This window comes from Apus apus, chromosome 2 (assembly GCF_020740795.1).
Source record: "Apus apus isolate bApuApu2 chromosome 2, bApuApu2.pri.cur, whole genome shotgun sequence".
Taxonomy (NCBI): Eukaryota; Metazoa; Chordata; class Aves; order Apodiformes; family Apodidae; genus Apus; species Apus apus.
The window spans coordinates 15,373,203-15,386,636 of NC_067283.1; the positions used below are offsets into that span (position 1 = coordinate 15,373,203).

The window sequence follows — 13,434 nt, forward strand, 5'->3', positions numbered from 1 at the left end:
ATGACAGTTTAACAGCTTCTTCATTTTACTGATAGATTGGGATGAATCTTTGCTGTCTAGAGATTGGGACAATTTTCATTTTCAGTTGTCAGCAGTGAAAAATGTTGCATGGCAAACAGCCTATTTGATTATGTCACTTTATTTTACTACTTTTAATAGTTGGTGAATTTGTCTTGTAATCACGGAGAAGTGGGAAGTCATTGTTTCCCCACTTCCCACCTTAGTACAGGACAGAATGCAGGGGTGATCTGCATGGTGGGCAAGGACGTGGCAAAGAACACAGTTTCTGATTTTTATTGCAGGGTCTGGTTCACTCTGCTGCTGTGTTCACTCATTTATCTCTTACATCTGAGAGTTATCTTACTCCTGTAGCCAGACTTTGGGAGAGCTTTTAGCAGTCTTAATTCAGCAGTGCTGATAATAGTAATGGTGGCCCTAGGTTGAATGTAGTATTACTATATGTGGGAAGACCAGTTGCCATCTTTATGATGAGTGCACCTATTCTACCAGACCCTGTCTGCGTTGATCTAACTGTGACAGACAGCAGACCTCTGCAGATAGAGCCTGTACTCAAAATACCAAAACACTTGATTCTACCCCTTTTTTCTGGCAGTGTGTATCTCTTGGTTTTTGCTCTTCATGAGAGGTCTTTCATCGTATGAAAACTTTTTTGAGAAGGGCCCGCAGACAAGCAGGGGGGATTTGTTCTGAGCATTTAACTACAATTAGTTGTGGATACTATTCTGAAGAAATGAAATCAGTGCAGAAAGCTGGAGTAAGATTTTTTTTTCCAAGTTTTACTTTTGTGAACTTTTACACAGTTGGCTTCTGTAGCATACACAACATTTTATGTTGAAGAGAGGTCCAAGCCTTTAAGTGAGAAATTGCAACTGAGGATTTAAAATGTTAGGTAGGGGGCTGTTTTTTTTTTCTTTTGAGTTATCAAAGAGTTCCAAGATTCACAGTCCGGGATAATTGCTGTGACTTCATAGTCTGATTTATGCCTGGAGTTTATAGAAAATTTACAGGGAAACACATAGCAGAACCACAGAATGATTTGGGTGGCAAGGGACCTTAAAGATATTTAGTTCCAACCCCCCTGCATGGGCAGGAACACCTCCAACTAGACCAGGTTGCTTCAAGCCCATCCAGCCTGGCCTTGAGCACTTCTTGGAACGGGGCATCCACAACCTCTCTAGGTAACTTGTTGCAGTGTCTCACCACCCTCACACTAAAGAGTTTCTACCCAATGTCTAACCTAAATCTGTCCTCTTTCAGTTTAAGCCATTACCCCATATCTTTACATGCCATTTTAGTAAGTCCCTCTCCAGCTTTCTTTCAGGCCCTTTTCAGGTACTGGAAGGCTGCTATAAGGTCTCTCTGGAGCTTTCTTCTCCAGGCCGAACAACCTCAGTTCCCAAACAGAGGAAGTATTTCTGTTGACCATGTTAATTACCAGTCCAATCTATACATGTTTTCACCTCAATATACCCCTCCAAAATAGCAGCTTAAAAAAAATGTTGAGCTTTGTTATGGGGAACTTGGCTGACATGCTGTGCTTTTTAAATTTCAGTTTTCATACCAATGTGGAGCTGAAAGTACTAAAGTGGAGCTGCCTCCTGTTAAGTAGATTTGAGGAGTGAGAAAATAAAATACATATTTTAATTTGATTACTGAAAGCTTGATGACATACTGATTCTCAAAACACCTATTTCTTATTTTAAATCAGGTAGCTTTTCTATGGAGTGGGCCTATAACCTTGATTCCCATGGTACTTGACCACTTATCTGTATGGCTGCCTACTCAACAGTAGCCGTATTAGCCTGGCAGTGGAGATAGTTTCAGTGGTGGTGTGTGTTTTTGTGGTTTTGTTTGTTTGGTTTTTTCCCTCTGTCATAATAAATTAGTTGAATGTTAAGGTTTGATTTATTTCTAGGTTTAGGGTTTTTTTTTAACTCAAATTGCTCAATAGTTCATGTAGGGTATAAGGGACCATTGGAATCTGTTCTGACACCTCTTTTGTAACACGTACCAACAAACAGAATAATTTTCTTTGTGAAGCCTATAACTGTTATGTTTAAGAAATATTATTGGAGGAGGGGAGATACTCACTTTAGTTCTGGCTTTTGAGGGGGTTAGATGGCTGTGCTGAGCTTCTGGGTATAGGCATAGTCTGTTGTTGAGGATCTCATTTGTTACTATTCTTTGAATATTATGACATACACTTTAAAAAAAAATACCCTAAGTTTCTAGGTCATTCAGTGCTGCCTTAGTCCCTTCAGGAGATCTTTTATTTATGGGAAGGTAGACATACTATAGACTGCATGCACTAATGCCATTTTGTGGTTCTTTCTCAATTACTGCAGCATACAATACACAGAATTTTTGTTTATCCTAATGGCCACATTGAAATTATATTCAAACTGCAAGAAGTACAACTAACTGCTTCTGAACAGTTCAGATTGAAGTTTAGATTGCACTGTAGTTACTCAGAAGCTTAAAGCCACGCAATAGCTCCAAAGCCCTTTTCTCTTAGTTTGCAAGACCTCTGTTTTGTATTACAAAATGCAACTTGTTACATCATGTGCTTACTTGCAGCTTCTCAGGGAAGACAAGTTTCCTGTGAAAGCAAACCAGGGGGAAATGGGCACAGATCTCAGTAAAACTACTGGTCATTAAACCTGGGTTTTGCCATCCGGTGTGCAACATTTTGGTGGGATTTTTGTTTGTTGTGTTTTGTTTGGTTGGTTTTTTTGGCGTTTTGTTTAGTGTTCTTTTCGTTGTTTGTTTGTTTTTCAAATTGTACCTGGGAATTGACTCCATTTCTGAAGGCTATGAAGTGGTAATTTGTAGTCAATGAAGAATAACTGAAGCACAAACACTTCCACTTGTCTGGAACATTTCAGCATATTGTTTTGGGTTTAAATTCTGTGCTGGAAAGCTTTTTAGTACAGAAATATGGACGTGGGTTTGTTCATTGTTTAATTTATCTGTTCTGAAAAATCTATGTATTAATCCCACAAAGTATAGTGCTGTGTATATTTTCCTGTCTGGTTTGTTTAACATCTTACTAATTTTTTGGGTTAAGCATCTCTGTGAACAGGACAGTAGCTACACATCAGTTGGTGTGGCTGGTGAATGGTGGCATGTCCTTTTTCTAAAATCTGAGAAACTTGCTAGTCCAAAACTAATTTCTTAGATCTGTGGGAATGTCTGAAATAGAAAACATGAGTAGATCCAGTGGAAAATTCTTGATATATCTGTGTCAGTTTTGCTACAGGTAGAAGAAAATTGACCTCAAATGTTTTTTTCTTTTCTTTTTTTTTGGGTGGGGGGAGAGGGAGCAGGGAAGTCTCCCTTTTCCTTACTGGTGTGGTTCTGAATGTTTTATAGCTCTTCCGGGTTGTAACTTATTGTAAGTATTGGTATGCTCTGGAGGCTTGCAGAGGAGTGAAAAATATAGCATCTTTTCTTGCTTAAGGTGATTAAAGATATTCCCACCATACCTGACCCAGGTTTTTCTTCTAAAAATTAGTAGTAGTAGTATGTTTTTTCCTTTAATTTTGCAAGAAGTGACTATAAGAACTCTGAACAATGTACTGTTCCTATTTTTCTTAAATAAAAAGAAAATAAGTCTGATATTCCATCAAGCACAGCTAAGACTCTGTATTGCCTCACGTTTTCTATTCCATCTCATTTGATGACAACTGTGGCAAAAGTATCCCTTTTCCTCCTAATTCTGTAATCCAATACGTTGGATTTTTGCTGTGCTTGTCCAAGCAGACTGATGGAAGACCTTCAACATTGCCAGATCTGCTGAATGCCTTAGTGGTAAGCAGGCAACCCACACATGCTAGTCTGTGCAGCAGCCCTGTATGTGCTTAATGTCCAGTTGCCTTGGCTTGCCTGTTGCCCAAGATAAGCTTCACTTGTTGTGACTGTCATCAAGTTTTATCTTGTAGGTGCATCAGCCATTGGTACAATACCCTTTTTCTTCTTGTTGGAAGGACTTGGGTGGCTGTGAGGAAAATGTCTTATTTAAGTATTGGGTGTGCTGTATTTTATGTTAAAATAGTTTTTCTCAAGATACTAACAAAACCACTGTCTTCAGGGATAAATTTTTCATTCTAAGTGGAGGACTTAAGCTAGTGAGTGAAACTGTATTTCTCTCTTTGGTCTTATCATTCATACTATTAGTATGTTTTGTGCTCTGAGGTGACAGGAAGAGCTGTCCTTTTTCAGCTTAAAAACCTTTGTTACTCTCTCTCACCTACCTGGGGTATTTCTTCCTTTGATAGCATGAGGCATCTTCTACTTCAGGTATGTTCTTTAATCACTGTGGTACTATAGTGTTTGGTCCTATAGGCTATAGATTCTTCTCATGGAAAAAGATGCCAAACACTTCAGTTGTTCATGCTTGTACAATAAAACAGCTTCTTACTGTTAATTTTCCATAGCTTGCTCCTCTTGTTTGTAACTTCAAATGTCAATGTGCTGCCTTTCAGGGTGAAGGTTACAAATGTGTGAAACTATACAAAACCTTGTGAGAGTAATAAAAATAGAGAAGAACCCCAGTGTTGTTCTTTCTCACTGCACAAGACCAGAAGCAAGAATACCAAAAGTGCTACTGAAAGTTGTTGACTAACCTGCACTTAAACCTTCAAGGAAAGATCCCTGTTTTCCTTATTGGGCTGTTGCAAGGTTTCATTCCTTGTACCTTGCTTCTCTGCATACATAAGTAACTTTTTTTTTTATAACTATATCCATTGGGATTTTTTTCCCCCGTGTACCTGGCAGAAATAGACAACTCTTTACATATTTTTATCTCTATGACTGATCATCTGTTAGATGTTTGAAGATAATTCCCTCTCCCAGCCACCTTTGGGGTTTAATGATGCAGCTAAATCTGCCTAGGAGCTAACAGGTTCTGAAAGTACTACCCTCCCAAGCCAGTCAGACACTTCAGAGGTGTCTCTGACTGACCTTGTAGTGACCTGCAAACGCCTAAAATGCTTAAATGCGGGTTTTTTTTCACGTTTGTTTTTGAAGTATCAAAGAGGTTAATTTGCTGTCACTCTAGCTTCTTCCATCAGCTTGCTGTAGGGTCACATCAGCATCACAGGGTCGGAGGGGAAGAGCAGTGGGGTTGCTCATCTTTGAAATGAGTGTTCAGTACACTGGCTTAGCCTAGTCTTAAAATTTTATCAATAATCTTTTCTGGATTTGGGTTTTTTCTTGATTTCAGAACATTTTGTTCCTAGCTGTCTCCTTTGAACTGTGTGCTTTATTAATTTATTGACATGAACTGAATTCGCAAAAGCATTTGCTGAACCTTCAATATAAGCGGAAGTGTCAGTTGCTTGTGTACATGGGGAGTAAGGGTAACTTACTTATTTAAGACAGCAAATTACTTTTCTTTTGGCTTCCCTTTCTGCTAGGATGTGGAAAACAGTTTTTTTTCAAAGGAAAAAGCAAAAAATAATATTTTTTTTTTAGTAGGAGTTCTTCTGATGTGTTAAAAAGGACAGCTGTTGAAAAATTTGCCTGAAATTAGAAATATGGAGACAAGACTTAGTGTGTACAGATTTAGGAACAATTCTATCCTGAGAGTCATATTTCCCTACCCTACTTCTGTTTTATATTACAGTATGAATAATTTTTCTAAAGTTAGGGTATATAATTTGGTTTGTAGAGGTACAGAGCTAGCACGACAGTATGTAAAAAGTGCTTAATGTATTTTGAAATTACAGAGCTAGTCAGGATCCCTAGAACATACTTTTCAGATGGTGCTCTCAGTTCCTTAATTGGGTGGTATTGAAACTTGTTTGTCAGGTTTTTAATATAATGTTTATGGAAGTTAATGTGAATAGCTACACTGGCTGTTTTCTGAAGGGACTGCTTCTGTTTCATCCCAAGTGGGATACTGATCAAGGAAACTGCCCAGTGGAGAGCTGGGGCACAGAAGTAGCACGGTACTTTGGGAATGGTAGTTGCAAATAATAAACTCAGAGAAAACACTGAGAAGCAGATATGGAGGGTAGCAGCTGCCTGTTAAACTGTGTGAAGTACAGCTGCCTCTCTGTTCAAGAGAGGATAAATCTTACTGGTTGCACAACATAATACACTCTTGTTAATATTTTAGTAAGGTAAGCCAACAGAAGTTATTCTAGTATCTGATTTCATCCCATAAACCGTGGCTGTTTCCTAGGCCAGTTAGCTGTGTTACTCACTGCAGTTTGCCACCCTAGTTTGTTCCTGTAACAGGTTTCCAATATACCAGTAAGTGTACTGATACATTAGCATTGCTTATGCTGTTTGAATACTGGTTATGTTCTGCAGTTGTGTATGTTACAAAAAACTTTGAAATGTTACAGTTGAGAAGCTCAAGAAGTTACAAATTATTCTAATACCTAACAAAGAAGTACTAGCATGACAAATATTTGCAGAATTTGCTGCTGCAAGGAGCATTTAGTGAAGCAGTTTCACACAAGTGAAATCTGCTTTTACAGCAGAGTAAAAGGACAACAGCTGTAAATCGTGTGGGAGTTCTGGTTTTTTTCTTGTCAAGTGTTTGAAATTAAATACCCTTTCTGACAGAACACAGATTTGAGGACCGCTATGTTTTAGAACTCTTTTTCTCTGTTAAACCCAAACCAGGCTTAATATTTGGAAAGTGAACCATATATATACACACACACAGTTTTTAAATTCTTAGTGGATCTGGCTTCTCCCTTGTTTTTTGTTCTACTGTCATGAGTTTTTGTTAAGTTGCATATTACTACTTAGACTTCATTATGTTTGATCAAATGGTACTCAAGCTATGTTTCAGGCTTTTGAGCATTCCCAGTAATACAAAGTTCAGTAACTTTTAAGTAACTTGGGAATCTTATCAGTGATGTTTACTTTCTCATCTATACTTTGCAAGGGTGCCCAGCTTTACACAGCTTTGTGCAAGCACTGAATTCTCACAAGTACACTTACATGCTATGGGATCTGTAGTTTTGAAAATATAAGGTGTAGAAAAATACTGCTGTTCAGTTTGAAGTGACTTAAACTACTGGAAACTTTTTGTTGACTTTTAAGCTACTGTGAGTTCAAATATTGCCATTCCAACCCCCCAGTTATATTTCACAGGAGCTAACTTTAGACATGGTATAGTACCATAATGGTGCCTACATAGAAATATGCCATGATGTCTTAATAATCTGTCTTAAAAATTACTTTAAAATCTCTGAGACAGATGAGATGTACAGCTACACATTAAATCAGTTGAAACAGTAAATGGCTTGTTAAGTGAGGGCTCTCCAGTACTTTAGGACATTATTCTGCTGCATTGGTTATTCTGCAGTAACATTTCTAAAACCATTGAAGAATGTGTTGTGCTCTTGTGATACTGCCCTTCCAAAAAGCAATAGCTGTTGGAATGTTACAGGACAGTTTTCCACTTAGGTTTTTCTGGTATTTCCTTAGTGTACTTGTTTTTTATATATATAAAAAAATAACAAAAATCCTTGAGAGACATCGCAAATTATTCCCAACAGCTTTATTCTTCACATCTGCATTCAGACAGCAGATAAACTAAAATGAAGAAAGAACTTTGTGTTTCTACTAGTATTGTTGAAACATCCTTACTACATAACCAACTTGATACTGCTTTCATGAAGATGAGAAGAAAAATGGGTGTGTAAATCTACTACTGTATGGCATGTTCACTTTGTTCATGATGCTGTCTAAATTTCTGAAATAGGTTTCAGATTGTTATGTCTGAAAGTACCAGTGTTTTATATTGCGAAGTGGACAGAGTAAAACAGGAATTAAGGAAATTTACTGGCTGCCTTTTCAGCGTTGTGAGTTTGGCCGCTCTTTCCTGATTGGGATAAACTTTCTGTGTAAGCATGTATGAAGTAAAGTGTTTCGTATAGTATTTAGATTTCCTACTATAGGAAAACCATCTTTGTCTATATCCTTGGACAAAAGGTTTTTTATGGAAGGGAGAATCTAGATTGTGCAAGTGGCAAAGTACAAGTATGGTAGACACTGTCATCTTTGTGCATGTTTTACAAAGGATGCCATTGTGAGATCTTATTTCCGTTTTCTAAAATATTTGACATCACTGTTGCAATCCTTCCATCAATTATAATTTTTCTTTTATTGCCATAAACTTCCTACCTCCTTCATATATGATAGTTGCTCACTGAGATGGTCATAAGCACTACAGAAATGTGAATGGGGACACGGTAGGGTATACAGGAAGAATAGGTTTTCCATTGGCTTTCTCCGACTGGCCATTTCTGATGGATAATCTGGGAATGTTGTTCCCTCTGGCACTTGGGGGCACAGTCGGCTGCTTCCTGCTGCACAGTGTACCTGAGAGCCCTCCTGCTGCACCTGCTTTCTGCTTCTGTTCCTCAGTGCTTGTGGATGTGTCAGAGGAAGCCACCTCTTGGCTTTCACTGCTGCAGGATTTTTGCAGTACAATTTAATCATTGTCTTGACAAGTATGAAAATAATTTAAGTAGCTTCTTTGGAGCTACCAAGAATGGGGAATATATTTAGTTTTAGAGGCTTTTTGCTGCACATCTAGATTTTTATTTGTTTTAATGGGTAAGGGCTTACAATATCATCAGATTAAGATTTATATTTTTGGCAACTTGGGAGGTTTTTTTTTTTTAATGTTATGGGAGAGCCTAAGCAGAAGGGAATTTAAATGGCTCAAATGACACAAGCCCATTCTGGTAGAACACGATGTCCTGTGTACTAAGACTCTTTGTTCCATAATCTAGTTTCATAAAACAAAGTATTAATAGATGTATTTATATTACAATGAATTGTATGTAAATATATCCAGAAATAGGAGAAAGTAATAGCTCAGCCTGTAACTAAATGCAAGTGAAGTGCAAAGAAAATACTAGCAAAAGTAAATCAGATGCTTAATTTTACTGTTTTCAATCTGATGGAAGGTTTTTTGGCAGTGATTTAAAAAATACTTTCTTTAGAGCATTTGCTTAATTTTTAAATGGCATGTTTTAAACATTTAACTGTTCAATGACCTGTATTGGGCAAAGATATTTTAATTATTTGTATGGTATTTTAATTCTACATTGCTTTACATTTTTTTTTTCTTACCATTTATACTGGCACATCAGCTGAATATGAAAACTTCAGTGCAGTTGAATATTTGTGCTACTATAGGTTGTCTGAAATTTATAGTCAGCTAAGAACAGTTTTCTAATACTGTAATCTTTTTGTGTTCCTTAACTTAGAGTGAATTATCCAGTTAAGGGTTGGAGAAGGTTAGTGCATAAAAAAATTGGGTTAGCATTTCAACTTGGCTTGTTAAAGTAGTTTGGTGCCTTCACCTCTGAGGTAGAACTTGCTGAAAAACCTCCCTTGTGGATTTTAGGTATTACAGTAAGTTTTAAATGTCCCTGAATATGTTAGGAAGAAGTAGGGTTGTCGGGTTGTTGTACAACCAGAACATGGTTGTAGAGCGTAAGCCAAGAGCAGAAAGAGGAAGGAGATGAGCTAAGTGTTTCAGTTAACGCTGTCACTTCATGAAACTGACACTGTAGGGTTTCTGAGATTTCTTTATCATTCCTGTTGAATAAAGCTGACATTGAAGTCCCAGGCCTTCCTAAAAGCACAGAGGCAATTTCTTGGCAAGAAGCTTGGTTGTTGAGGGAACTGGGATCCTTCATTCCCTGTCTTGGGATGCTGTGCGATGTGCCTGTTCTCCTTTCTTTCGTTGCTGCTGCAAAGAGTCACATTGCCTCATTTTCCTTCAGTGTGAAGCTGTTCTTTCACATGAGTATGGACAATCTGTTGCTTGGAACTTCATGAGGAGTTCTTAAGATGAGTTTGCCTTTGTATTTATTTTATTTTTTAGCAGCTAGTTTCAGGAATCCAAATGCTGCTACTGAAATGGAAGCCTTTAATTTCAAGTTCATAACTCTAAGAAAAGCTACAAACAGAAGCACAACAACTAAAGCAGTTTAGTTGTAAAGGAGGGAGAACTATGTGTAGTAGGTCATGTTTTGCAGGCTAACACTGCAGTTGTTCTTTAAGCAGCTGTTAAGTTCGGGAAGTTTTTTGCATTAACTGCTGTAAAAGGAAAAATGTAATTGCCAGTTTCAAGGAAGCTGTCTTTTAATTGCTGGCATACTTAATGTGTAGTATGTTCTTATTACAGAAAACCAAAAGCATTTTTAGATGGTGAGTATGGAAGAAATACGTAGTTCTTGTTTCTCCCAGAACTGCAGTCTTAGTTTGTTGGAGTGCAGTGAGCTTTTTTTTTAACATTTGCTTTAATTTCTAATGCCTAAACAAACACTGTCATCTGGAAAAAGACATTTGCATAAGGTAACATTAAAATTTAAGGTATCCTCTGAGATACGCATTTTGGTAATGAAAAGTACCTTGTGAAGTATACTAAGTTTGCTTTTCATTGCATTGAGTTCAAGTGTTCAGAGGCCTGATAGTGTATCTGCGGCCTTTCTTGAAAATGTTCACTGTTCATTCATGAATGATTAACAGGTTGTTTTATTTAAGGGCACGTATCTGCTTCCTACTGTGCCAATATAGAAGCCATGTTCTGAAAAACCTGTGTGTATAGTCCCTATTTGAAGAATGCTGTGTGTTGATCGTGGAAACTTTGTGCTGCCTGCATGAAACTCTCTTTCTTATAATTTTGCAAGGATTTACCACTACCAGATTTTTCTATGATACTGAACTTAAATATGGCATATTTCTAAAGTGTTCAAGTACAGAACATTCCTGAGTCTGTGTTTCTGAAGTTGTCATAGTTTTTAATGGGGCTTACAATTTTTTGTTCAAGTTGTAGCATCATACAAGTATTTCTGCTTTCTAATTTTCTAAAAGCACTTCTCTAGCAAAAGTTATTTATTGTTCTTAGCAGGAGAAAGCAATATGAAAAAATCTGAAATTAGTATCAAATAGCAAATGGATGTTGAAATGTTTTGAGTGTAAGGCATTTTGTGTGTGCTTGCATGGGCATGTTGAAGGACGTGTTCTTGTGATTCTGATAGTGAGAAGACAAGGAGGCTCTTTGAATAGATTTAGTTCCATGTTTATGCATTCAGAGCTTGACAGTGCAAAAATGAAGCTTGAGGAGTGAAGTTCTTGCAGAAAGTCCTTATGTACATACAGAACTGCTTAGGGTTATATTTATGCTTCCCTTGACTGTGTGTCTTTGGTTTGGGAAAGAGTCATGAAAGTTCTCAAACTATTTTGATATAGGTAATGCTTTATTTGAATTTATATACTGCTAATGAGCAATAGGTTTGGTAGATGAAAGGAATACAGTTAAATTATTATGGTTTTTATATTGAAACAGTTGAAGGCTTTTGCAGAACACAGTCTTGAATTTTAAACAGTAATCTGAAATGAAAAGGCAAGATGGTGCAGGGACATCCAGTGGGAGCTCTCTGCAGGACTCTCCTTATCACATGTGAGGGGAGAGGATTTGCCTTCCTACCAAGATTGATGCACATGAAAGTACACTAAAGTTATTTCAGGAAACTTTAAGCTTTCCAAAAGCTGCTTTTCTCTTCAATAAATGAGAAATTCTTCACAAAGTTTGCCTTAATAAGGTTGGGTGCTCTTTAGCCGAGCATTATTGTAGACACAACAGCGTAGCTCATTGTGTGGCTAGAGGTATGAGGAAGTATTACTGTATGCTGTGTGGTTATTTAAAATAGCTCCAGATAAGAAAGTTGTATTCCTCAAAGAACTACTTACGAACAGGCTGTGTGTTGTTGTTAGATTGATGGCTTTGCATTTTTTTATGCTTTGCTGAAAGCAGTAACTTACAGGTGCCTTTCAAAAATCTTGCAGTTCTTTCCCCCCAAAAAAATACTACCAGAGGAGAGAGCAACAGGGAATCAAAGTAGCTAGAGGCTTTATTGGCAGGGCAGTTACCTGTCTTGTTTGTTGCTCAGGATGGAAATTCTGGCTTTGCTTTGAAAACCAGAAATTGGTATATTGAGTTTGGAAGTACTAAGTATTCAGAAGAAAATCCCTCATTATGCTTTCGTATCATGTTACTGTTTTAAACTTAATTTGTGTACTGCCTGAGCTATGTAGCAGTACGTTGGCTGTAAGCTTCCAGTCCTGGCTTAGCACAATATGTGCCCCACAGTTTCCTCTGGAGTTGTTCTGGTTATACCGCTGAAACCTCAGAATGAAACTTCTGAGCCATGTTCCTGTGTGTTGCTTGAGAAAATGTTCTAAAAAAGAATGCTAAAAGCATTCTGTGTCATAGGCTTTCTCTTTGGAAAACAACTTTATTATTACATAGAACTGTTCTTTTAATAATGGCACTTCATTGTCTTAAAGAAGTAACTGGCAAATGCAGGCCAGACAGCAAAGCCTCCTTATTTTCCTGTTGTCATGAGTGGAAGAGTAATTTTAGGAGGACACATGCAAGTGTTGTGCAAGCCACTGGCCTCCTGCTGCAGCAGCCAGGGGGCTTGTTGGTGCTGCTTTTGCCACTTCCTTGAAATAGAGGAAGAACCTGAAGGTTTCTGTGTTCCCCAGTGCAGGTGTATGTTGTTGCTTCAAATGACAAGCCTGGTGGTTTAATTGGGATGGTTTATGTGGGAAATGCAGCTCTACAAGCTGATGGGGAGGCAAATGCAGAAACTGCACACTTGAACAAAGATCTCGGAGAGGCTTTGAGCAGCCCCTGAAAGTTGGTCACGATTACTGTCCCAGCATCCTGGGGAACAGAGGTTCATTGCTGAAGACAGTGGGGTGGTGTTTCATTAATAGTCATGTCCTTTATGCTGTTAGTGCTCTCAAGGTCAGTTTTACCAAAAGCAGCCATTCTATACCCCTCAAAAAAAAAAAGGGGAGAAGGGAGACTTGAATAGTAGAAAAACAGTCTTTGACTGTTCATCAGGTTTTGTAAGAGATTTTTTTTTTTCTTGTTTGGTTTAGGTAGAGAAGGATACTAGTTGGTCTTGGCTCTCTGATTTTGCCAGTGCTGCAATTTCATCCCCCCTCCTTGTGGTTTTCCTTAGACATACTGTACTTGCTATGTCTAGTAAGCTGTATTTTCTCTTTTAAGGGTGCACAAAGCAAGTCCATGCCCGTTTTAATCTCATTAAGTTCCTCTCTAGCTGTTTCCCCTTTTGGTTGTGGATATTGCCCATATTTGGTTCTAGCTATGGTGCAATCAGTTTATATCTGATTGTGTGGTACAATATACTGTCTTGCCTGAGCAAACCCTGATAATTTATGATGAGATGTGGCCTAGATTAGCAGCATATGATTTTAATGTTTAAAAGTACATTATAAAAGCTCTTTTATGTAATGCACTATGTTCTTTTTTCCTGTGAAAGGATGCTACTAGAGGCACATGGACTTGCCTCCAGCAAAGCTTCTGAATTAAAACCAGGCAGAGGGATTACCAAG

The 13,434-nt window shown here is 37.8% G+C and overlaps 1 protein-coding gene across 9 annotated transcripts in view; it reads left to right on the plus strand.

Moving 5' to 3' along the window:
- ARHGAP12 (Rho GTPase activating protein 12) overlaps nucleotides 1-13,434 on the plus strand; it is a 71,481-nt gene that overhangs the window by 18,023 nt on the left and 40,024 nt on the right. The gene's annotated exons all lie outside the window — the stretch shown is intronic.